Source organism: Oculina patagonica, chromosome 12 (genome assembly GCF_052425735.1).
Source record: "Oculina patagonica isolate OP01 chromosome 12, crgOcupat, whole genome shotgun sequence".
In the NCBI taxonomy this organism is placed as follows: domain Eukaryota; kingdom Metazoa; phylum Cnidaria; class Anthozoa; order Scleractinia; family Oculinidae; genus Oculina; species Oculina patagonica.
Window position 1 is genome coordinate 29,264,564 of NC_135769.1, and position 24,681 is coordinate 29,289,244.

Sequence of the window (24,681 nt, forward strand, 5' to 3'; positions counted from 1 at the left end):
GTGAAAGAGCAATTTGTTCATTTCTCTCAATCTTTTGGTTTCTATGAATAAAATTAACATGCGTTGAAGATGTTTTAAAATGAAATTCGCTTCGAGTAGCTTTCAATATCGCACCTAATTGATATGCAAGATTTTTATTTTGACTCGAACATTCGCATCCTCGGAGACCCAGGGGCAGTTAGTGGGGCAAGGGAAACGCGAAAAAGCGGGTAAAAAATAGTGCGAAACTGCCAGTTACATAAATCAGCATATAAAAGTTCTATTGACTGAAAGTGCCCCTGGGGAAAGATTCTTACCAGACCAGTTCAAAAAGCTCTCTGAATACTGCCTCGTGATTGGGCAGAAAAATCTTTTGTTTTCCCTTTGTATTATTCTGCCCAATCGGCGAACAGCTTGACTGCGGTCCTTTTGTTGTGTTCTCATGCAAACGAAGTATGTACATAAAGCCAGTTCGCTCGCTATATCTGTCTTGCTTTTTAGCGGAGAATTTGCTCGGGAAGGAAAAGTTTCGGCTAGTGCCTCCCCTGGTCGAAAACGTCGAAAGTTTGACGGCCATGCTCGCGGAGAAACGGCGGATTCTTCAGATTGTGGTCGATCGCAGGAATCGTAACACTTGAATGCTGCTTGCGAGCTATTAAAGTTTGTGTGCGATATGCAGCTTGTTGCACTGCTATAAAAATGGATGTTTTTCAGATCTTTTACGGAAAGATTGATGACAGTTTGAGGCGAAACTTTTCCAAACAAGAGTATATTTTTCACGAACAAACCAGGCAGATGTGTCAAGCGGCCGATCGCGACTAGCTACGCGTGCAAAGCGTGCAGCAGCGATTCTAGCACTGGCTTTTGTGTACAAAAGGACCGAAGTAAAGCTGTTCGCCGATTGGGCAGAATAATACAAAGGGAAAACAAAATATTTTTCTGCCCAATCACGAGGCAGTATTCAGAGAGCTTTTTGAACTGGTCTGGTAAGAATCTTTCCCCAGGGGCACTTTCAGTCAATAGAACTTTTATATGCTGATTTATGTAACTGGCTGTTTCGCGCTATTTTTTACCCGCTTTTTCGCGTTTCTCTTGCCCCACAAACTGCCCCTGGGTCTCCGAGGATGGAACATTCGCAGTTAACGTTCCTTTGAGAAACCGGTAGGAATCGCAAACCATTCTTATTTTTCGAAATAAAAAAAAAAAAAACATTCTTATCACTACAAAATACATGTATACAAATAAGATAAAACAAGTAAAATGCAATGCTAGCATTACGCAAAGGACACTTTTAGTAGGCCAATATTTATTTTGTCTAGTTCTACTAGACTTTTTCAGGGCCAGTGCTATTATGGAAGATAAAAAAATAAACAACAATTCAAATTATAACGTAAACAAAAGTAGTAATAGTTAACTAGTGTACATGACAAAAATCATGTAACAATATAATGTATATACGATAATTAAAATACATGAAAAATACTCGAATGATACACAAAAGATATAAAAGATACAATCTAAAAATGACATATAAAAAACGGCTAAAGGTAAAGTACAATATAGGAATTAATTAATTCTCTAAGGAAGTTTGATTATTGATTGTTTCGTTGCTTTTAACCAGCAGAAGATTCTCTGTCTGTTGTGCCTCTTTCAATTAAGCAAATATTTAATCACCATATACAGTACGCAATGACACTTTTAATACTTATTCAAAATCGCGAAACACTTAATATATATTCTACTATACTCTGTCACCACTTTTCTTTGCGTTAATATTCAAAACTTCAACAGCCGTGTTTTCTTGACAATGGCGCCAAGATGTCTTTGAATCATCGTATTGTAATTTCGCTAATTTTTCATTATTAATTTGTATCACAAAATATTTTGTTACCAGCTCGAAAAAATCGGTCATTGAAGTGATTCCAATAACGGAAATTCAGGAAAAACAGTAGTTAAGAAAAGAGTATAGTTGCTATATATCGACGCTAAATTTATTCAAATACTGATATTTCAGCTAATGGAAGAGAACCATATGGTCCAAGTAATATGAAATAGGTAGGCATTTCTAATAACTTCCAGTATAAACCTTAATGAAAACTGACTTCAAAATTTGTTGAAGAAATGTATGAATTTGTTTTTATGCGTTTTTGAAGAAAGATGTGAAATTGATTTCTGTTTTCTTTTTTTTTTTTTTTCGTTCAATATTCTGAATTCTGTATTTGTATTTAAATTCGAATCTACAACTGTCATACTACCTAATGGTGCCAAGATGGCTTTGAAACGTTAAAGTTTTATTTCGCCATTTTTTATTATAAAACTTATTTTAAATTTTGCCTTCAGTTTTTCAAGGTAAGGATCAAAGGTTTCCTTTATTACCATGCTTGCTTTTTGATGCGAAAAGATCAAAGATCCTACGGAACTAGTTTAAAACTAAAAAATTAACATAATGGTCGGTGTTCCTTTTAATGGTTTATAATCTTTTACGATCGCGTCGCGTTTGAAAACGTTCTGTTTTTAAAATCCGTAGAACCTTTGATTCGCTCATACAACAAAACATTTTAGAATTAAGATGCTTGAAAAAATTAAAACGCTGAGTTTTGTGTCAGAAACAAACTATCAAGTATGCGTTTTTTAAACAATTCTGTACACAGATCTGCTTTTCAGCTGTATCCGGATGAGAACGCTGTCAGCTCGAGCAATATCTTCTTATTGGGCTGGTCTACAATCTTGAAAATCCCAGCAAAGTCCATGAAAAGGAGAAGGTGAATTATTATTATTTTTAATGGGGATTTATCTTATCTTTTTCTTATCTTATCCATCGTATGTGGTTGGAAAAGGAATGGAAATCTGCTTTTTGCCAAGTCGTTACTGGGTTATAGTTATTTAATTCAACTTGTATTCACTGTGTATTGTTTAGGAAGGCTTAAACCTTCAAAATCTCCAAACTTTACCAGATGTGAGAAAAACAATTATAGGTTTGATCCGTTATGGTTTGTTTTAACTGATATTTCAAGCTCAAAATGACCGACTATTTTTTTTTTAAACAAAATGTTATCAAGCAAGCAGTTCGTCGTTCCCAAAGACAGGTGGTTACTAACTATTAGTTTATTTTAAATAAAAAATATTGTTCCTTTCTATTAATACATTGCACTCAAATAGCGAATGCTAAATATCGATTAGCGATTTCCGCGTCGCATGCATCTTAAATCCCTTAAGGTGGATTTCCACTGTCGCGTAAAACGCGCATTAAAGAACGTACGTTGACAAATTTCCACTGTCGCGTAAAAAAGTAATAAAAAGCAGTTCTCTTTTACGTGCGTTGAACAAACGTAAATGCCCGTCATCCTGATTTTTGGCGCCAAAAAGCAAAGAGAACGCGGGTAATTCGATTGCCTGCCGCCAAAGTAATGGCACCCGCTGTAGATAAGCGTTTCCTTATCCTTTTTTAACTCGGCAAAGACATAATAGACTCGTAAGAGAAGACAGAAATACCGCAAGAGATATTGGGTAAGACCGTTAAACCGTTATCAAGCGGGTGAAAACCACATCCTAGTAAACGTTTTCTTTCATTACTGCGTTCTTGTAATTTGGGTCTGTTTTCAGTTCCATATTGCTTGAAGTTGAAGTTCATCGGTGCTTCTACATTTGAATATTTTCCGATGTTTACATCGACAGCGATTTAAAACAAAATGGCGTCTACATGGTAACTGGTGTCATGTGACAAAATTCAAAAGTATGATTGGTAAAACCGCTGCGTAATTCGCCGACAGCCGCGAAAAAAGTTGAACTCAGCTCAACTTTTTCGAAAACCCTCACGATCGGTACGTGCGTATACGTGCGTGCAGCGTACGTTAATACCAAGAAAAAGCGTGGCATTGGAAATTGGACAACGTAAAGTCAACGAACGTAACCGCGCGAGAAAAATTTCATTTTTACGTACGTTTATAATTGCCACGTATGTTAACGTGCGTAAAAAAAAAATATTGGCTGTGGAAATCCACCTTTATTATTTTACAACGTGTGATTAGCTGTTATCAACTCTTTAAGGCCGTTTAAAGGCCTCACGCATCCTAATGTTGTTTTATATCCAGGTCACGGAACAAACCTTGACACCCTCCAAACATGTCTGAATCAGCTGATGTTGCCATAACAACGGTACTCTCCTTCCTCGTCATTGTGGATATCGTGGGAAACTCTCTCGTTTGTTCGATCATAAAGAGAAATCGAGACATGAGGTATGCTGAGACTTAATTAACAATAGTTTATTGTTTATTTGTATTCAGTTTTTTAAATGCACAACAGCAAATTAAACATAATAACCTTATTACTTTTTTTGAGGTGAGACCAAAATGGTTGTTATAAATGACTAATAACCTTCATATCTTGGCCTTAGTATCCTGGGTTTATAGGTTTTGGTCATATTTGTTCTAGTTGAGGTTGCCTTCAAATTCGGTAAGTCGCGTGACAAGAACACAAAAAATCTAAAAAATCACACAGTTTACATTTTTTCGTTTTTAATCAACATCACGGGTAGAATGCATTTAGAAGCAAAATATATAGCATGGATTTGTTGAAATTTACATTATTTATGACGTCATTGATTTTTAAGTAACGTGAATTTTTACAAATCCATGCTTCAGATTTTGCTTCTAAATGCACTTTATCCGTGGTGTTCATATAAAAAGAGACAAATGTAAGCTGTGTGAGTTTTTAGGGTTTTTAGGGATCCAGTTAGGGCTTTCCACAAGTTGCTCGAGATTTCCCAAAAAGTTGCCCGTAATTTCTCAAAAAGTTCTCAAAAGTTGCTCCAAAACTCCAAAAAAGTTGCTTCTGATATGAAAAGTTGCTCCAAAAAATCCAAAACGCTGCTTCTAATCAAGAGAATTTCGTAAAATATATGCTAATTTCTCTTTGAGGGTTAGATTTCTAAGCAGTTTTATGCAAGTTTACAGCACAAGAAGTATCTAAATAACATATCAAGGGGAAAATTTGAGAAATGATCACGTCATGTTTGCTGAGGATTTTTTGTAATGTTTTAATGCAGAATGAGCCGAAAGTTGAAACGTCTTCAAGCGTTTCTAGAAATTCTTCGCCAAACTTCGTAAATCTTCGGAAACGTTCGTATGGTCCTTAAACATCATTCGGATAATCTTCGGAGATCTTCGGTCTGGAAATTGCTCAAAATGCAACAAGTTGCTCGAGTGGAAAAAAGTTGCTCGAAGGGAAAAAAGTTGCTCGAAACATGAAAAGTTGCCAAAAAGTTGCCGAGCAACTTGTGGAAAGCCCTAGATCCAGTGCACGCGCGAAGGGAGCTCAAGATATGACGGTTAAAAGTTATCCGTAGTAGCCATTATGTTGTTTAGGGATCCCCTATTCAAAAAACATAATAACACTTATTACAAAAATTTGGGTAGAAGAAGAAAAACAAAATATTATTAACAAAACAAAAAAACTACTGATGACAATAGATATATGAAAAGAAAGAAAAGGCGACTTCTCTGCCTAAAACTTATTTTGTTTAATTAATTACCCTGATTACTACGTATACTCGGATACTTACACTTTAGTGAACACTACTCACATTACTTGTAAGGCTTGCGGTGCCACAATTTCACTACACACCTTAAAATGCATGCTTTGCAATACTTACACTGCAGAATAATTTCATTATTTGGGTGCATTTTTCGCCATTTTTGGACATTTTTTTTATTTTCCAAGGGGTAGTCTGTTCCCGAGGGTGACGCCAAGGAGCATAATATTGATGTTTTGGAGCACAATTTGCCAACCCCTGCCCTCTATTTAATCCAAACTGCTAGTGGTGTTTCTAATATCAACGTTTCTTGCACATGTGCATGAGCACCGTGCGTCTGTCCGTTTCTGTCATTTTAACTAAATAAATTCTTTTCAATATTCAAAGGATTCCTATAAATTATCTACTTGTGAACCTGGCTGTAGCGGATATCCTGTACGCCACGTTTATAGCTCCAAGGATTTTCTACAAACTTCCTTTCTCCCACCCAGACGGCGTGATTGGTCCAGTTTTATGCAAATTTCTGACAGATGGAAATGTCGCTTGGATTGGATCAGCTTCTTCGTTTGTGACTCTGGTTGCAATCGCCATTGAACGATATTATGCAGTAATGTATCCTCTTAGTAACAAAGGGACGCTTACTCAACGTAAACTGAAGGTATTTCGTACGACAAACTAATAAATACATTTTTTATTCTAAAAAAAATAATTTAATCCGCTTGCTAATGATTACAGCGTAATTGAACGTTCAGTCGTTTTGCAGCGTGCACTGATTTTAATTCTTATTTTCTTTAAAAAAAATATATATTAGGAGGTTTCTCACAGCTCAATGTACGTAGTAACAAATTTGCTTCAAGAATAAGAGTTCCAATAAGAAAAAAAAACTCATTTAACGTCATTACCAACAACAATTGTGTCATATTGTAGGGCTATCTACTCAATGAAATATAATTTTGCTGTGTCTTAACAGAACGAAAATCTCTGGGGTCCATCAGTCTACCTCTTAGATCACTGTAGGGTAATTGGTAGTTTGTACGTCTGAGGCTAGAAATATGCACTAATGGAATAAATATATGTTAACAGGTTTACAATTTACAATTTCAGGTAGTTATTGCAGCTAGCTGGGTCTTCGCTTTAATACTCAATCTCCCGCTGTTCCTTGTCAGGGACACGGTGAAGAAAAAAGAAGAGCGGCAACTCCTGCGTGACTGCCTGGCCTGAGAAGTGGATGAGTGAGGCGTATACCATGACATGGTCGGTCGTGGTACTTCTTCTCTTGGTGCTGATGGCAGCAGTGTATTCCAGAGTCGCGTATACTTTGTGGTTCAAACAAAATGAAGACAATCAGCTCACCCACCAGCAAAACGTAAGTGGAACATGTAATATCAATCAAGAACAAGAGAGGAAACGAGGAGAAAGTTTCCCTTCTCGTCCTATCGAGTGGTCTCCCCATTAGAAAATATAATATAATATAATATAATATAATATAATATAATATAATATAATATAATATAATATAATATAATATAATATAATATAATATAATATAATATAATATAATATAATATAATATAATATAATATAATATAATATAATATAATATAATATAATATAATATAATATAATATAATATAATATAATATAATATAATATAATATAATATAATATAATATAATATAATATAATATAATATAATATAATATAATATAATAATATAATATAATCAAATATAAGAAAATAAATGAGAATATTTATAGGGTCTTTGTCTAAACTGTTCTGAAATAAGTGGTAGGCAACTTAACCCGTGAAAATCATTGTCTTTTAACATTTAAAAGAAGGTATAAACTTTATTTGGGGATAGAAATCAAACTTCTGCTATAAATATCAATTTCATTGAGGGCACTCGGAAACAACTTGAAAACGTTGGATAACGTTTTCAAATTGCAATCCATTTCCATCTGAGCCATCCGCAGACAAACGCGCTTTTAAACAACTATAGTGCTCTAAACAGCAATTGTTAATTAAAATGGACCCTTTTTAGGTATTCTACGGTACAAATATAAATGTGTGCTGTTCAAAAATCTCGGTTAAAATTTGTGACATGGTTCCTTAAAAAATATACATCTGTGAGTTGTTCAACAGTTCATTCTAAAATAGCTTAGGAAATGCAAATTTTGCTTGATGTTAATCAGAATTTGCATCTTTCTGCACACAGCTAGGGGTTATGAGGGTGCGCAAGCGAGTTACCTTGATGGTCGTAGCTGTAACTGCCATATTTGGAATCTGTTGGGGCACGAATTCAGTTGTGTACGTCTTGAATGTTGCTAAATCCTACAACATTGGGCCCGCCCTACTCGCCATTGTTGATACAATGGTATTGTTTAATTCTTCTGTCAACCCGTTTGTATACGCTCTGTTGAACCAGCAATTCAGGAAGAGGATGAAAAGGTTGTTATGCTGTACTGATCCATCTGCACCAAGAGTTCATCCTACGCGGGAACCTCTGAGTCAGGACATCGAGTTTGACAGCAAGCAGCAAGTGCGCACCCACCCGACCCACACAGAAGGACAATGACTAAGACGTGATGGGTTATTGTCGTTTTAAAGTTACGAACCAATTTTACAATGTAACGAATGATAAGCTTTGGAGAGTATCACTTGCTTTACGGGAACAGAAAATCACTCGTCACTGAAAACAGCTATTAAGGTCATTACCCTGAAATAGAACTGAACATAGATATTTAACCAAACTTTGCCCACTGTTTTTTTACTTTAAGGGAACTTAAATTTTGAAATAAAAAAGGGGGGGTCACCAGATTTGTTTAGATGCAGGAAGACCTTGTATATTCCATATAATTCCTTTATAATTCCTCTGGGAATACTAGCAAAGTACACGTTTTTATCGATTATTTAGTTTTCAAACACAAGAATTAATCTGTTTTCATTTTACAGAAAGAATTTGATCGCCATACCCAAAATATGAGAAAAAATTGATAGGTCACCAGACTCGTTTACGAGAAAGCAACAATTTACTTCTCTCGCGGACTAAGCCGCATAGAAAAAAGCCGCCATTATGTTTATGTGCGCGCGCTAATTACGCGTAAAATTCTGCGCAGTAAGGATGCGCAATGCAATACAGGGCAATGACCTTAAAGTGCGGTAGCTTATTTTTGATTTTCACAAACGTTTATCTCAACAAGTATATAACACTTATTCAATTTGAGATACAAAGCGTAATTCGTTTGAAGATTTCTAACTTAATTGGAATCCTAGATTCATTTTCATAACATGCCATTACTCAAATATATTGAAATAAAATACTTCAAATATAGTAACCGATAATAGTTCATTATAATAGTATCACGACCTGAAGTACACGTCATCTTCCCAAAGCCATCAAATGAGAATGAGCTTAAAAGACTACCAAAGATGTCCGAAGATTACCGAAGATTTTCGAAAGGGAAATCCGAAAATTATCTCTAAGATCATAATTGATTTTATCCGACTTTTCAAAAGCAGATAAGAATTTACAATGCTAAAATTTTTCACGAAAAAAACCTCCAAACACTTAACAGTATTTTCTCCGATAAAAGTAAACATTAAATAATTGGCCAATGTAACAGCAAACACTAAAAATTATGGGAAAATAACATTAAACACTAATAATATAATTTAAGCGACTTTTACATGTAACGTTTGTTATGTATTTTAATAAGCGCAATAAAGACATTTTATTTATTTATTTATTTATTTATTTATTTATTTATTTATTTATTTATTTATTTACTAAACCCCATTCAGTCCTCCTCTTAAAAAACCATCGTGGTTGGTTTCGAAAGCTAGTCAAACACTATACTCTAATATGGTTTATTATATTACTAGCTCCGTGAGCGGTCAAGATGAAACGAATCCCGTGTTCTGATTGGCTACCCGAGCAGTCAAGCTGCAGCCATCTTGACCGCTCGGGATCGCCCGCTGTGTTCCCGCAAGCGAAAAACTTTTCAGTTCCGTCGACGCTACTACAAAAAGCCTTTCCGTCGTAAACTTGAGCTATGAAACCATTTTCCGAAACAACACAAATATTCTCTGCCGGTTTCTAGCGAAAGAGAGTCCGATTACAATAAAACAAAAAACAAAGGTCTTGAAGCGAACGAGAACAAAATCAAACAACAAATGTTAACGAGTTTCGTGAATTTTATTTGCCACAACAACCAGCTATAAATACAAAAATTAAAACGCAAAGCGACTTGAAGATATGATATCGGTTTTGTTCGGCGGAAAAGGGAGAGAAGTCAGTGACATACCTGAAGAATAAAGAATTCGGCAAACTTGTCGTTTTCGAGTGTAAATCTTGATGGAGAAAGCGAACGGCAAGACGGACCAGGCACTGTAAGCTTTTAAAACATCTTTTCACCAAAGCCTCTAACGCCCACGTCGAATAAGGTCGGGTCGAACATTTAAATCAATGATGTAGGAAAGTTCAAGCGTTTCCCGTGAATTTATAAGTCTCAAACGATTTCAATATTCAGCTCGTGTCACCGTGACGGCAGGTTTGTACCACAAAAGCACCAGAAGCGAGCAAATACTCTGCAAAACGTCTAATAGTTAAACGCTGGCGGCCAGATGGAATGGACATGCTTGTTTTAAGGCTTCAAACTCAACCTTGATTGGCAATTTTTAGCCATTTCAATACCCTTTTGAGGGTTAAAAAGAGGTGAATTTCGCTGTTGTCGCGTCGTTTTACTTTGTATCGTTTCATTCAAGAATTTGACAGTCACTCATTAAACTTTTAAACCAATGAAATGATTTTAGCGTGCGCCATTGAATGTGCATGCAACTGGCTTCCTTTTCAGTACTCGAAAAAAGTCATCCTTTATTGACCAAGCTTGGTCGGTTTCTGAAAACGTAAATACCGTATTCATTAGGTTAAGCGTCCAAGGCGCTTTTTAAATTTATGGACCTTTAGAGTGGGCGCTTATTCGAGGGGGGGGGGGGGGGGGCGCTCATTGGAGGCTGGGCGCTTATTAAATTTTCACCATTTCAACAAGTAGTAGGTTTATTTTGCAACGAACCATTGAATAATAACAAGACTTGAAGATGTACTAAAGCAGAATTTAAACTGTTCATTGAAAGTTTCTGTAAAATACGAAGAAACCTCGGTCTTCTGAAAAGCCTTTTTAGTAGTACTTAGTTGACAACATTCAACCCAATTGTCACTAAATAAGGTCAATACTCTTCTTGTACATTTCAGGTTTTTTGGAGGATTGAGGCGGGGTGGGCGCTTATTCGAGGCTTGGCGCTTATTAACTTTTACTGCCGATAGATTGTGCGCTTATTCGAAGTTGGGCGCTTAATCGAATAAATGCGGTATCCTGGATGTCAACAAGCTTACTTTTACAAGACAAGCTATACTGTTATACGTTTTTATCTGCACGCTGCTTGCAAACTCATCATTAAATAAATGCTTGCTTATTTTCGAAGTTCAGTGTTCTGTAAGAAGTCAGTATATGGAAAGTTGGATGCCAGAGGGCTTATATCGATGAATTATTGTTTACTTAGCGGGCAGATGGGTCTTTAAGCGGGGGAAAAGGGGGCTGGGGGTGGGTCTTATTATCTTTCTACAGAATACAAAGGAAATGTACATCAACAATAACAACAACAAAACGTTCTCTACCTTAATTTGAAGCACACTTTATATATTCATCGTTGAGTTCTTAAAAACTTCCCCTTATTGTACTAGGATGTACCTCATTGCTTTGATATGTTTGTCTCCATTATCTGGGTTCCAGGCTTTCTCGTGTCCACATGTTTTTGAGTCATCAAGAGATCCACCACATCTAACACATTTTTTGGACTGAAAGGGCACCCCCTTCAGTACGGAGACCTATGTAATTGGCGGGTTCTCGCTAAAGCTATTTCGAACAAACATTTACAATTCTGCTAAAATCCGACCAAGATTATAGTACGTCATGTAAATGTTGTCAATTCCCCATCTCCACATCCAAAACGTTCTTATGTGACAAAAAAACGGAAGTTGGTGTTAGGCCAAATAATTAAACTGTGGGATACCAAACAATGGGTAGCTCGAGTGTTCTACCAGCTAATAATATATAAATTTCGGGGATTTTTACAATTTTTGCTGCCAAACATGCAGCAAAATATTAAAAGTACGGTTGCCAAATCCACCGCCACCCCCATCTTTATTCAACGCGGCTTGTACACTGTATTTATGATTTCATACTGTGTAATGACCTGCTGACATGTGATTCTCTAAAATATGCTAATAAAGATTTTGCCCCTAAGCCTGATACGAAACACTGTTGTACAAAAAGTGCTTATTGAGTTAAAAGAAAATACTACATTGCTGCATAACTCTGCATATGCTAATGCAATATGATACAGGTGGTATATTGTTTGATTTTTGCATAAGACTTATAACGTTTTATAAAGGAATAAGCATTTTTATTTTTTAATGTCCACGTTAATATTTTATTACTGCGATTGGTTCTGTTTAATTTGATTTCGAAGTGTAAAAAAAAGCCTTGAGAATCGCCACATATCACAAGATAACAATCTGGATCTGTTTTTGTTTTGTGTACACTGACGGTCTACGCCAACAAGCAACGTTTTTCCCTCGATATTTGGAGAAAATCGTCAAAATTTAAATGCCTGTTCTATTTTAATCAATTTGATTCCATACGTGAGTATATGGTGATATTGAAAGTGCTTGGTGATTATTAATTGTCAAATCTTCACACATCAGTGCTTTGTTTTTAACCAGGTCACGGAACTAACATTGGCACGCTTACATTATGCCTGAATCAGCCGCAACTATTGCTATAACGACGGTTCTTGCCATACTCGTCATTTTCGATATCGTGGGGAACTCACTTGTTTGTGCAATCATAAAAAGAAATCGTGATATGAGGTATGAAGAGACTGAAAAACAAAGACACTAATAATGTTTCAAGCTATAACTTTTCGTAAGGATTTGAGACGGAATCCGCCAGGACTTCGAGTGTTACTATTTGGACAAAATTATGAACCAAAAATATTTACATCGTATTACAAACTTCAGTGTTGCTGTTTCAAATATCTTTTCAACAAAATCGTTTCTAACAACACAAAACATCAAGACAAATTTTGGATTCAACTAAATTCCATTGAATTGCTTAAAATAACGATTTAACAAAATAGCTACATGTTATATTTTACCTAAAATCAGTTTACATGGCTCTTGTGAACTTAAGATTTCGTATTTTCAGTCTCTGATAAGAAATTTTTGTTAGTATTATCACAGATAATTACTTATATCTTTGAAAACGGTAAAAAATAATGCAAAATGATATGATATTTTTTCTCTATTGAAATAAACATTTATTAAAGAAAAATGCAAAATGATTTTAATTATTCTAGTGCTCTATTTATGTCAAATTAAAATTAATATTACTCGATTTCCTGATGAAATCCGTCTTCAAATTTCCTTGGAGAATTAACTTCTGTATTAATCATAAGTTTTGCATTGCAATATCACAGGACTCCCATAAATTATCTTCTTGTGAACCTGGCTATAGCTGATTTAATGTTCGCGACGTCCAACTTTAATTAATATTACTCGATTTCCTGATGGATTCCGTCTTAAACATACCTTGGAAAATTAATTTCTGTTTTAATTATAAGTTTTGCATTACAATACCACAGGACTCCCATGAATTATCTACTTGTGAACCTGGCTATAGCGGAAATAATGTTCGGGACGTTTATCGCCATAAAGGTTGTTTTCAAGCTAAACAACGTTAACCACCCAGACGGGATGACTGGTACAGTTTTCTGCAAACTCCTAACAGATGGACATGTCGCGTAGATTGGAGCAGCTTCCTCGATAGTCACTCTGGTTGTAATTGCCATTGAACGATATTATGCAGTTATATATCCTCTTGGAAAAAAATGGGAACTTACACACCGTAAACTGAAGGTGGGTCACTTGAAATAGAAACATTTCCCGCGTTGGTCTCGATTTTTCTAGACAGTCAGCTGTTTTCTGTTAAAAATCAGATAATCAAATATCGGGGTTTTGTAATTAAACCCAGAATCAAATCTCGGGGTTTTGTAATTAAACCCAGAGTCTTAAAAGATTCTGAGTTTTAGAATTTTGATGACTTCATGGGAAATCCAAGAATATAATGAAGCTTACACTTTTGAATTTCAGGTGATTATTTCTAGTATTTGGATCTTCGCATTTATATTTAACATTCCACCATTTCTTGTCGCGGGCGTTAAGAAGAAAAGTCGCAGAAACTTCTGCGTTTTAATCTGGCCTGAAGATTGGATGGGGGAAGCTTATAGCTGGTCATGGCTAGTGTTAGCAATTCTTTCCTTGGTACTGATGATTGGGTTGTATTCAAGAGTAGTGTACACTTTGTGGCTCAAACGTGCTGATGATAGTCCTCTAAACAATCAACAAAGTGTAAGTATGTTACTGGTTTTCTTAATAGTTGCTATCGACTTTTGAACTGGAATTTCGATTTTTATGAACACATTATTACTTCTATTACAAGACTAAAGTAATCAGAGGGCCAATAATCGATCGAATTGTCCTATTTGCGTTCACAGATATATTAAACAGATATATTATCAGATATATTAAACATCCCAGGCGTTTACTTCAAATTTGGCCTGGTGGATCCGTCGTTTATTAAAGCCGGCGGTGTCCAGCGTTTATTAACAAAGCGCAATTCTTCTGTCATTTTCTCAGGATGATTTATTATGACCCATCCTTCGAAACCCACCATTTGTGTTGTCCTGCCCCGACAAACCGTCCAAGGGTCTCCGAAGATGAATGTTGCCAAAGTAACAGTGTTGTATACGGTTATAAACGTCCTTTTCTACTGTTACAAACAGCAGTGCGTCAGTCATTACAATATGAACGCGAACATTGCTATGTTAAATTTTGCTGTACAGCATCCATCCTAGTAAAGTTACGCCGAACGTTTCCTTGAACATTATTAAACTAGTTTGTCTTAAAAGTGCTATTAAATAGAATATATATTGTCTGCTCGACCTCAAACAAACGCCGGACCCCGAAACGCCCCCGGAATTATAGTGACACGATGTTTATACGAAGCCGGTGATAAATTGGGTCCAGCGTTTAATCAAGAAAATACCGTTAAAACAGAAATTTACTTCTCTCTATACACAGGGTGTCACGAGGGTGCGGAAGCGTGTCACATTGATGGTCGTTACAGTCACTACCATATTTGGAATCTGTTGGGGTGTAGAGTCAGTTGAATACGTCCTCAGGCAATTTCCCTCCCTGAATATCAATCCAGCCGTAGTCGCTATAGTTGACATAATGGTTTTGTTCAACTCTGCTATAAACCCATTCGTGTACGCGCTGTTTAACCAGCAATTCAGGAAGAAGATGAAGAAAATGATTTGCTGTAATGGTTCCTCAGCACTCAGGGTTCATCCTATACCGGAAGCTCAGGACATAGGGTCTGCTGACAACACTACCTACCCGACCCACGCAGTCGGACCATTCTCTACAGAGTGATGCGTTTATTTCGATCTAGGTGTTTTGCTATCAAAGTGACAAAGATGGAAAACAATATTGCGAAAATAAGGCCTAAAAAATCAGGCTTCTAGTTCGGAATTCAAACCCGTGACCTTTGCGATACCGATCGATGCAGTGCTCTTACCAACTGAGCTATCGAGCTAACAGTACTGCATTAATCTTTCAAGATCAATACGACTAATAGGCATTTAAATACAGATAACTTATTTAAAATTCATCGTTTTATTCTAGAGAAACATGAAGTTTTTTTCCCTAATTTTGGGCAACTTTAATTTCTACATTTTAATCACAGACAAAGTGTATGTAATGTTAACTAAATATATATGGTAATATAATCAATTTGGTGGAAGTCTAGCGTTATTTATGCAAATATTTCAGTTAGATTGAGTGAGCTACAAGTCGTTTTTTAGAGCCTGAGCTGAAATGTGAAGCACTATTTATTTTAGAGCAAAAAAAAGAACAATTTGAAGCGTTCCTAAAATGGTCAATTTTTGGTACTTTTGAATCACGTATTTCAGATGGTAACCATTATCAAACTAGTGTGTAAAAATACATTTCACATTAATAGACACTTTAAATTGAATTTCTTGGCTTTGCTTCGAACTGCGTTTGCTTGACACTAAATCGGCATCCTTGTTATGGGCAAACAGCATCCACGTTTTTTTTCTAATTTGCTTTTTTTTTTTTGTTTTACTTATTTGTTGAAGGAAACGGAAAGGATACTTTTCGTATCGCAACGAAACGCATACTTAAAAAAGAAAAAAACAGAACGTATAATTTTAGGCACTGGGAATAGAATAATTATAATGACATTGAAAACACTACGTGGAGACTATCTGGTAAAGCGAAGAACCGAAGTTAAATAGCGAAAAATATTCCGACGGTTTCAGGTGTCTATTGGCTGTGAATTATGAAGTGATGGCAAAAACAAGCAGGAATAATTTTTCGAAAAAAAGTGTATTGTAAGTGCCAAAAAGTTCATTATAAACCAAACGTTTCGGGCTTAGCCCTTCATCAGTGGTGAATTGGTCGTAAATAAAACGACCGTTAAAAATACACCACGAGAGTATGTATTTAAAGTCATGTCTCTAGCACGCGCGCGCTAGAGACATGACTTTAAATAGCGAACAAAGATTTATTCTTTAAAACTAGGAATAATTTTTGTCCGTTACCTTGATGGAAATGGGCTTTTTTACCCCAGTGATTAATTGAAGTAAATGAAATCTGCATATTTAAATGGAACTGAGGTGTACTGAATTGTACGACACGAACTCAAGTTACCAATAATCAAATTAATAGCAATATCTTTTAGGCAGCAAGTCGATCATATCTTCCATCATTATTAACAACAGTATAGATAACAGCAAGACTCAGAACCCATTTGAATGCACGTAATTGACGGGCGAGTGGCAGCTTTAATTGGACATCCACGTCGCGATCACGCTCCACTTACAAGAACCAATCAGGAACGAGATGTTTGTTATTGATACGTGATCTTTGAACACCTGCCGACGGCTGACGTAGAGGAGCTCTAAGGAAATATAAAACTCATAATAGCAAAAATTGGTTTTATTTGCATTGTCTCTCGAATGAAAGACTTAAATCGGTTAGCTCATCGGCTTCTTGACCTGTCCAACCTGCTACGTTACCTGACTGATCTACTTTTGAGAGCAAGATATAAAAATACAGCAACTTCAGGTAAACCACTTTTTTGCATCAATTGCATAAACATTTGAGTAGCCCTAGAAAGTATGGCCAATATATGGTCGTTACCTCAGTTCGACTATAGTCGACGATATCGTCGACTATGGTTTCGACAATAGTTTTTCAAAACATCGTTCAACCAGTTGCATTATTCAAAGAAGGTTTCCAGATCTCGCTATGAATAGTTAGGTTTGTCGCTTTGCAAACGACAAATTCTTCCCATGAGCAAGAAAAGATACTCGCAAAGAAAGTTAGTTGTAAATTGAAGGTACTGAATTTTATGCTCTGGGGTTACATTTTATTTCTTATTATACTCTGCTATTTCAACTTATGTTGCATATTAAATAACTCCTTAATCAAATCCTTAAGAATATATAACATGACAGTTAAAATATAGGCGAGAACAAAAGCGTGATCACGGGTAAAAAGAACTTTTACTCGTGATCATGCAATAAACTATAATGAGAGGTGAACACTCTTATATAGCTGATAACGTTATCAAGCCCTGAATTACGCCGACATGATCACGTTCGATTACGTGTTTGATGAAATTATACTGGAAATGTATGTAAAATTATTTAGGTTAAATAATACCACGCACTTTCGATGCGTCAACTAGCGGCCGATTGCGACTACGAGCACACAATCCATCGGCAAGCAATTAACTTCTCTAATCTGTGATCATCAATCTAGCTTTGCAGTAAGTTCGTATTTTGATTAGTCAGTTAGCCTGCGTGGCCGGCGTTCAAAAACAACTCTGAAACAACTAAATGCACCTCGATTAAAAAACATTGATTAGGTCTTTATTTGCCTCGACACGCGAAAATATCATCATTTTGCAATATTAATAGAATATATTGTGGACCGTACGAATGAAATCTATAAAAAAAATCTTCTTGAGAAAAAAACGCTACTGTGATTATCTAAATTATCATGTCAACCAAATGAATTGCAAAATAAACGGAATAAACGAATTTTAATAAGCAGCAGTTGGCTGTTCGGTGAGCGCGTTCTGGAAAAGCATCAGTGTGTTTCGATATTCGCTACTGCTCACCTCGATCTGTCTCTCCCTTTCCATCGCAAAATTAAATTAGACAGGAACCTTGTACCCATGATTCGTAGAGTCGACAACCAGTTCATCTTAAAAACAGACTGGAGAACAACTTCCCCTACGAGTATTTTCGCTTCGATCTTTCCTTGATAAGTCGGGAAACAGGGAGGCGACTTGGCCCTTCCTTTTCCCGTCTTTTCTAGAAAGATCGAAGGGAGATCTGCTTTCAAGGTAAGAACAACTTGAAGTAAATTCAACTTGCCGAACAGACTCGAGAATGTAAACAAATATGTGCTTTTTATGATGTATCCATGGAATGCATTGTTCACGAATAAGCAAATATTTTTATATGTATGCGTATTGTTGCATACGTACTGAACATTACAAATCTGTCACCACAAAACCTAAAAATATTTTTCTTAAATTGTTAATCAGAGAAAACTACGCCCTCTATATCATGGACGTGCCAAAAGTCTTGCCAAAATGAGTAGACATATTTCCAGAAACACTCATAATAAGGCGCGCATGTTTACCCACTGTTTCCCAGTTTTGCCACACGGGAAGCATTGTTTCCACCATCAATTATTTTTTTCCAAGGAGCGAATCTTTTTTTCTGCAACACGTACGGCAGAAAAATTACGTGTTTCCGGGCGGCATTGAGCCATGGGAAGATGAGGAAACAATTATGGAAACAAAACAAAAAAAAAACGCTTTTCCTCGTTTTGCCGGGCCCTCTTTTTTTTAGTCCCTTGAGCGTGAAGTGACAAAGATGAACGCGGGTGGAAAATGACCACCCGAAATCTGGGGGTGAGACGAACGAAAAAAAGAGCTTTCCAAATTTTCAATTATCAAATCTTAACTTCGACATCCCTCCCCAGGCATATACCCCGGGCATTTAAGTCAATGGAATACCAAAGCGGGTGATCGAGGTTGAATTTATACTTCAAAGGAAATACGCTTCTGTTCTGTTCTATTGCTTGTTTTCCCCATTTTAATATATATGCCCTAGGGGTAGGGAAATTTCATCACGAAATGTGACCATTAGCTGGGGACATTTATATACACTATTTTTGGCCCGGGAATGGAAATTTGAACAACCAAAACTTCAAAGTTCAAATGCCTTGTGGGTTGTCCCGATGGGATGTTGAAGTTTAGAATTGATCATTACATTAGGTTTTACGCATCCTGATGTTGCTTTTTCAAGGTCACTGAACTAACATTGACCATTAGTCTTGGACCACTCGTTGGATCATGTCCGAGTCAGCTGGTGTTGCCATAACAACGGTACTGTCAATACTCGTCGTTGTGGATATCGTGGGAAACTCTGTCGTTGTTTGTGCGATCATAAAGAGAAATCGAGATATGAGGTATGCCAAGTCTGAAATAATTAAATAGGGCTTAAAGCTAGTTGCTAATAACGTTGTACATAAGTAATGTTGTACATTACTTAATTTAAATCCTGGAGCACCTGGAAACTAGCGAACAGCTATGAGTATACTTGTCCACGTTAAATAAAATATGTCTATGTCTAACGCTTCCTATCTTAACACTTTGTTTTAATTGTAAAATTGCTTTTTTTTTTGTAAAATTCATATTGCACTCGCTCAATATTAGTTTTTCCTCGCAGCATTTGCGCTTTTCACTGCCTTTCTATTACTACTGCCTTCAATCATATTTATGGCGACAGCTAATGAACCTCGAAAAAGGAAACTAACAAAGTGCTGAAAGTGGATAGAAATCTACTAATCACAACCGACAGACGTGACGATTTCATTTCAACCGGTAAAAGCTATATAAGTGAACTTCTCTTTCCAAAAACCAGATTATTACTTATACAAACTAGTAGCAATCCCGCTGAATCATTATAAATGGTTGAATGGTAAATCTAAATTGCAAGTGATATTACTAATACTGAAGTTTTTTACACATGTGCGTTCCGAACATATCTGCGCGTTTTCTTATTTCTATTTCCTATATGTATTTATCATTTCCTTTTCAATACCACAGGATTCCCATCAATTACCTACTTGTAAACCTGGCTGTAGCAGATATCGTGTACGCAACGTTTGTTGCCCCAAAAGTATTATTTGTTCGGCTTTCTTTCATCCATCATCCAGACGGGGTGATTGGTAGAGTGTTATGTACAACGCTGACAGGTGGAATTTTTGCGTGGATTGGAGCAGCGTCTCCGTTGTCACTTTGGTTGCAATCGCCATTGAACGATATTATGCAGTAATGTATCCCCTTGGCAACAAAGGGAAACTTACAAAGCGTAAACTGAAGGTAAGCATGGCTGGGAACCTTTAGTGCTGCTAAATATGAAGTATCTTTTTTTTTTAATTTTCTCTTTAAATTAACAATTGTGTCATGCTTCAGGGTGCACTATCGAGTTATGGCGTCAAAATCATTTTTGCATCCCAGACATAAGTTTGCTTCCGAAACATATGTTGCCAAGTTAAACCACCTTGGAAGCAATGTTGACTAATTTCAAGTGCTTCTGATTAAAAGCGTTCCGTAGCAACAGCCCGCTCGCATATTATGTGCATGATTTACACTTTGTTCGCGGAACATTGTTTCCTAGTTTGGCCATCCGCGCGGACAGCAAAACATTTTCCTTGCTTCCTTGCTTATTTAGGCACCTAGAAGACAAGACAAGGAACAATGTTTCCTAGTTTAGCCAGGTCTTTAAACTAACAACTTACACGGTTTTCTACAGTAGTTCGACTAGAATTTGGTCGATAACCAGAAAACAGGCACATGAGCCATAGTTATACATTGTATATCCGGCCACTCATCGCATTGTTCTTGTGACACAATAATTAATGACCTGACAAATAATTCGATGCCTACTTTCCCAAACATTTTCCAAAACTGTCGATTTAGGAATTGATTTCAATGAATCATTGTTACACTGTTTATGGGTTGCTTATCAAACTATTCTGGTGACGAAATAACAGTGACGACACATGTGGCTCCATATCGGGCAATATGTCGAGAAAGTTCGATTTTGGCACCAAAAGTGTTTAACATATGTATGAATTACGATTGCGATGCTTACACTTTTCAATTTCAGGTGATCATTCCCGGTAGTTGGGCCTTAGCTTTAATCCTCAATTCCCCGCTGTTCCTTTTCAAAGACATTGAGAAGAAAGAAGATGGTCTCTTCTGCTTGTCTATCTGGCCAGAAAGGTGGATGGAAAAGGCTTATGGTGTGACGTGGTTTCTCGTGGTAGCTCTTCCCTTATCATTAATGGTTGGGTTATATTCCAGAATCGTGTACGCTTTGTGGTTCAAACGTAATGAGGACAATCAGCTTAACCACCAAAAGACAGTAAGTGTTTTATATAGGAGTGTCTGGTGAGTTTTAATAGTTTTACCGAATTGATTTATCGCGAAATGCTTTGAAATTTAATCCAATTTGGGATCACTTCTTACGCGATTAGAAATGAGAGTGCTTCGGTTTTATCAACTTGAATTTGAACGGAAAACTTGTTTTTCCTACAAGAACAAAACAAGAAAAGCAACCTAACGCCAGGGGTTAAAACCCGCACTTTCGCAAAATAGTAATTTTGATAAATTACTAGTTTGCGAGAGCTGTTAAAGTCGCCAAACAGATCAGAACTACCAAAAGGTTTATGTTACAAGAACGACAGGTATATATTAACGCAAGAGTAAAATAGTAAACTCTGTAACATAGTAAAATTACTATTTTGCGAGATAGGTTGTAATAATTATGCGTTAGGTAATACGAAATGGAAGAATGTTGGTACAGAAAGGACGAGAATTTTACCGAGAACAGGAGATAATATAGAACAAACATCGTTCTCACGAAAACGCAAGTCCCATGATGCAGTATCTATCCAATAAAAAAAACCCTCCAGTATTGGGCAGCCGCCCAGATACCTGATAATGTCTTGCTGCTCATATATTTTCCATTTCTTAAATATTAACTGCGCTTTGCATCTCTCTATACACACTCAGGGTGTTGTGAAGGTTCGGAAGCGTGTCACCTTGATGGTCGTAGCTGTCACTGCCATATTTGGAATCTGTTGGTGTACTGCCTCAGTTGTCTTCCTCTTACAAAACGCAGCATCCTACAACATTGGTCCGATCCCATTCGCCATATCGAACAAAATGGTTTTGTTCAATTCAGCCGTCAACCCATTTGTGTACGCTCTGTTGAACCAGCAATTCAGGGAAAAGATGAAAGGAATGTTTTGTTGCAATAGCAATGCTCCTTCCATGGTTCATCCTACGGTGAAGCTTCGGAACATTGGGCTTGTCGAAAACAACACCCCGCAGACCCACACAGTAGAACAATGTTCCACAGAGTGATGTGTTCATTATAATCTCGTCGTTTCGAGTCAATTAACACATTCTAAAGGATATTTTTCATTCGCGAGAATTAACATGGAAAATATCCATGCATGGATTGGATATGCATGGATATGCATATTATGTATATTAGTGGACTTTAATTAACATCGAAATAGTACAGCAAGGAATATAGCTCTAGCTAGAGTGCTTGGTTGACTACTACTAACTAAAGACTAACTAAAGTTATTTATTTCCATGCCAGAAAAAAACAATAGCGGAGCTCCACAGAGGCCCAAAGGGCAGCAAAGCGGAGCCCCCAAAAGAAAATCCACAGATATAGGAAAACCATGAACTTGAGTTTTCATGGTCAACAATGAACCATGTTTTCAACCATGTTTTCAATTTTCTTGGACATCACGGCTAGCGGCATAGCTCGCGGGCGCGTGCGTCATTACGTACGTCGCCCACTTCAGAAATAGATTTATCCTAACCTCTTTGATTCAGGGCATCCACGTTATGTTCAATCGACAGCTGTCAGTACAAGGTGTCCGCTGATCAGTATCACGTGACCATATTGCGGGATCAGGTGTATAACTCGTGGTCATGTGGATCGCGGGCTCAAGTGTTATTTTTTATGAATTCAGATATATAAATAAAGGGCAAAGTAAATTACCGTGGAGCTCCGCTTTTAGGCTTGGCTAAATCTATTTAATAATATATTACTGCTGTGTCCTACGCATGTCATGGCGATAGTTATAACTGCTCCTGTCTGTACGTTTGTATTGGATGTTTGTCATAATATTATATCATACGTTATATTTTTGTCGATACCATTGTCACTGTCATTGTTACTAACTATAATCTTACTTAACAAGTTTTATTCGATTTAAAATCAACTTCACGATGAAGGCAATTCAGTTTAGCGAATGTCTGCTGTTCTACTGCATGTCGAAAGTCGTGATAATATAAATTTCACGGAAGACCGTATCGCTCAACAATCACCTGAGACGCCTGTAGATTTAAATTCAAGCAGGGGAGTTCGTGTAAGGGCTATGCCAGCTTTCGTGGGATCTTGATAGTATCTGATGTTAAGCCATAACTACTGAGACAGAGAAGTACTCGTTTCCATTGTAACATGTTAAATGATCTTTATTCATCAAAACCCTGACCCTACATCAAGTGAATTTCTAGTTCTACAGAATTATAGTAGTTTTACATAATGCAGTAGTTCACAATTCATTACAGTAACTAATAATCAGAATGTTAGCATAAGCGGTTGCTATAGTGATGAAACACTGCAATATCATTTGGATGAAACATATCCATTATTTACCAAAAATTATCGATAGTCTGATCTGCTACTGTTTAACAAATGGACTACATTTTCCATTATAGGATTATGCAGTTTCCAGCATCCTCAAGTAAATTTGTTGATTCGCAACAAAGTAGTTGGAAAATATTGCTCTTACACTATTTAAAACCAGTTGGGGGTAAACTTGTTTTAGGATGTGGATTTGATATAAAGAAACTTCCGATAAAATTGCCAAAATTTTATGAGGAATGTTTTCAAATTTTTTCTGAGCATTCTGTAGCGACTGCAGTAAACGTTCAATGCTTGAATAACATTTCTAGGGCGGATATAATCATATGGAACAATAAACATATTTGTGTCGATGATAAATCAATTTTCCGTCACACATTGTTTGAGAAAGGAATAATTACGCTTGAAAATCTTATAAATGACAACAATGATTTAATCATTAAGAATCCTCGTAGCTCAATTTTTACACCGGTAGAAGTGTTTTCTCTGATGCAAGTCATTGATGCGCTGCCAATACAATGGCGAAATTCCTTAACCGCCTGTGGGCACAAGTGCAATAAAGCATTTGTTCTAAATGATCACATTAAATTGCGTTTGAATAATCAAGAAGTGTTGATTAACAAGGCTGTTTCAAAAAACGTTTATCGTGAAGTTCGATCCAAGTATGAAACCCCTCCAACTGCGCAAATGAAATATTCGGAGCAGTATTCTAGTGCGTGCTTAGAATGGCGAGAAATTTACAGTCTATCCTCTAAGGTACTCATAGACACAAAGTCGAGAGAATTTCAGTATAAAATCTTAAACAGATACTTAACAACCAACTCATTTCTTCACAAAATTGGTTTGATTGCCTCACCATTATGTACTTTTTGTGGATTAGAGAGCGAGTCCCTCGAGCATTTACTTATCACATGTTCATTTACCAGTGATTTTTGGCTAGACTTCATTGACTGGTGCAGAAATACAAACATTGTTTTGGAGGAACTTTCTGATATAGATAAGCTCTTTGGAGTTTGGAAAAGAAAAGAAGATTTCTTACTACTTAATCATCTTTTAATTCTAGCTAAATATCACATTTATGAATGCCGGAAGAACAACAACCGTCCATCTCTTCGAGTATTCATTAAAATTGTTAACTATACATACCAACTGGAATTATATGCAATGAAATCACAAAATCAGGAAGACAGCCAAAATGTTAATCT

The 24,681-nt window shown here is 36.5% G+C and overlaps 3 pseudogenes across 3 annotated transcripts; all 3 read left to right on the forward strand.

Moving 5' to 3' along the window:
* The first annotated feature begins 1,851 nt into the window (after positions 1-1,851).
* On the forward strand, positions 1,852-8,949 carry LOC144634084 (QRFP-like peptide receptor; annotated as a pseudogene). The gene is made up of 6 exons (XR_013567149.1): positions 1,852-2,034; positions 2,631-2,741; positions 4,071-4,214; positions 5,897-6,167; positions 6,593-6,875; positions 7,725-8,949. The product of XR_013567149.1 is annotated as a QRFP-like peptide receptor (transcript).
* A 2,782-nt stretch (positions 8,950-11,731) lies between these two features.
* LOC144634049 (pyroglutamylated RF-amide peptide receptor-like) lies at positions 11,732-16,161 on the forward strand (annotated as a pseudogene). Its single transcript, XR_013567147.1, has 4 exons — positions 11,732-12,437; positions 13,211-13,484; positions 13,719-13,976; positions 14,709-16,161. The product of XR_013567147.1 is annotated as a pyroglutamylated RF-amide peptide receptor-like (transcript).
* Positions 16,162-16,670: 509 nt separating this feature from the next.
* On the forward strand, positions 16,671-22,985 carry LOC144634047 (pyroglutamylated RF-amide peptide receptor-like; annotated as a pseudogene). Its single transcript, XR_013567146.1, has 5 exons — positions 16,671-16,781; positions 19,043-19,205; positions 19,846-20,121; positions 20,912-21,169; positions 21,820-22,985. The product of XR_013567146.1 is annotated as a pyroglutamylated RF-amide peptide receptor-like (transcript).
* Positions 22,986-24,681: the final 1,696 nt, after the last annotated feature.